Genomic DNA, 2,671 nt, shown 5'->3' with positions numbered 1-2,671 from the left:
CTTCCGTAGTGACACCACCTTGAAACCCAAGGAAGGGTCGCTATGAGTCAGGTCCTTCTGGATGGCACATAACAACAACAACAACAACAACAATGGAGCACTTATCTTTGACATATACTATTGTAAGTACCAGACATGCGTTTTTTTATTTAATATTCACAACAACCCTGACAGATACTGTTATCTTCATTCTACACACAAAAACTGAGGTGAAGGGAGTAAAATAACATGCTCAACATTATTAAACTGTTATCAGAGCCAGGATTTGGTTTATGACCTCATGTGGTCTGGTTTCAAATCATTTGCATTTAACTGTTATGCCATGGTGCTTCCTGAAAACCCCATGATTTAGTAGTCCCACCCTACAGATGGAGGAGGAAAGACAAGATTTAAATTCATGCCTAAAAATATTAAGTTTGTTACTTTGTGAGAATAACTAGCACCTTAGCTCCCTCACAAGTACTAAATGATTTTAACTTGAATTAATAAAACCATTTATTTAACCCCCAGATCTGTAACTCTTAAGACATTATCTTCCCAATGTAGTACCCAGGCTGTAAAGGAGATGCTCGGAAGAGAAGAATATGCCAACCCACGACAATGCAAATGCAATAGGACAGTTTATTAGCTAACTTAAGTTAGGGTCTTTGCCCTTACCAGGTCAGTGGCTTAAGCAAAAGACCCCGTACCCCGTTTCTTTCACCAATTTATGGAACAATATGGGGAGGGGCAGCACCGGGGCGAGGGGGTACAGGTGATTGGTTGTTGCTAAGGGATTTAGGGCAGTGATCTAAGATGTTGGGGGACGTAAAGAAACTCCCCGGCTCCAAAGTTCACTTGGGAAAATATTATCTAGGGAGAGACTTCCAGGAGCCAAGTAAATCTCCGATAGGCGCTGAATCCGGATGGCTTTTGTGATGCGTGCCAAGTTCGGAGGAAGTTCCTTGATACCTGCTGAGACCGGAGGGCGGATAAAGGCCCTAAGGAGTCTAAAAGTTCTGTTTGTAATGCTGACACTAGAAGGTTTCTGGTTAAAGATTTTCCTGGAGGCTATTAGAGTTCTCAAACTCACACCAACACACTAATATATTTTCCCCAAAGTACTGAATATAAAAAAAAAAATGAACACCTGTGGATATAAAAAGCTATCTCAAAGCGTATTGTTGCTAGGTCAGCATGAGCACTTCATGCATTTACTTAACAAATAGTAATTAGTCCTCTACCCTGTTGTGCAAGGTTTGAGGAACACTGAGAGGTAAGACAGGACAATGACTGGAGTCAGGAGACACTGAAGGAGATGAGCTTCTAAGACAATTTTAAAATTAAAATCCAAGTGTTTCTTCCCAGCAATCTTTGTTGAATCCTACCAGATTTAAGGTTAAAGAACAAATTAAGTAGGGATACCTTATTTAAATTGTCAGGAATCCCTGGGTATTACAAATGGTTAACATTCTCTCTTGGCTGCTGTAGGAGTTCTGGTGGCTTAGTGGTTAAAGCACTTGGCTCCTAACCAAAAGGTCAATGGTTCAAACCCACCAGCTGTTCTACATGAAAAAGATTAGACAGTCTGCTAGTTCTACTCTGCCCTAAGGGCTGGTGTGAATCAGAATCAACTTGATGGTAGTGGGTTTGGTTCTTTGGGTTTTGGCTACTGGGAGGTTCAAGTCTACCCAGAGGCATCTAGGAAGAATAGGTCTACCAATCTATAACCCTGTGGAGCTCAATTCTACTGTAACACAGACACCATGAATTGGAATACTACTGGAAAGCAGCTGGTACTGGTTTTATCAGCGGGTGTATTCTGACAGGCTGTAATTGAATGTTCCATAACGCCATCTTATTCTCCTCTGTAAAATGGGAATAACAACCTTTGCCTTACCTCACAGTGTAAGTTAGTAAAGACAACATCTGATCTCTGTCAAAATGTGTGATGCCTCTTCCTCTTCACTAGTTAGTATGTCTCTCCTAATCTTCCTGGCCCACCTTGGAGGTAGATTCATGATGAAAGGGAAAACCACAGCATTCACCTTTAATCACTTTTGGAAAATTGTAAAGAGAGATATTAACATGAGTTAAAAGACCTAGATATTCTATTTTCTTCTACTGATTAGTGTCAGGTACTCACCTATTTCTTTCTTATAAGCATTACATTACATTCAAGCAGAATGTAGTTTATGGAGATAAACAGATATAGAAAAAAGTGAAAAAAAGTCATAAAACTTTAAAAGCAAATAGTAGACTACTAAAGCTTGAAAGAAATATACTTATATTTCTAAGACAAAATCTGAACAAAATTTTAGAACATAAATTATGCTGAATGGAGTTCCAGGTTAGAGGCAAAATTTATTTTCGAAAACTTTCAGACATAATTTTTCTGTATTACTCTGCAAGGACAAAAAAATTACAAAAAGAGAGAAGTCAATTAAATTAGTTGATATCAAGATAAAGAATTAACCAGGGTAGATCACAAATGTTGTTGTTGTTGTTATGTGCCATCGAGTCGGACCCCGACTCAAAGCGACACCCTCCTTGGGTTGCCGAGGCAGTTATCAACTACGGAAGAAGATTGCCCAACCTTCCTTCCGAGGAGTGGAGATCACAAGTAGAAAGGATAATTTTCAATTTAAATTTTGGCCTGAAATTCAAGGAAATATTATTTCAGTTATCTTTC

This window comes from Orycteropus afer, unplaced genomic scaffold (genome assembly GCF_000298275.1).
Source record: "Orycteropus afer afer isolate SDZICR_OR568_19922 unplaced genomic scaffold, OryAfe1.0 scaffold00215, whole genome shotgun sequence".
Classification (NCBI taxonomy): domain Eukaryota; kingdom Metazoa; phylum Chordata; class Mammalia; order Tubulidentata; family Orycteropodidae; genus Orycteropus; species Orycteropus afer.
This window is presented reverse-complemented; position numbering follows the sequence as displayed.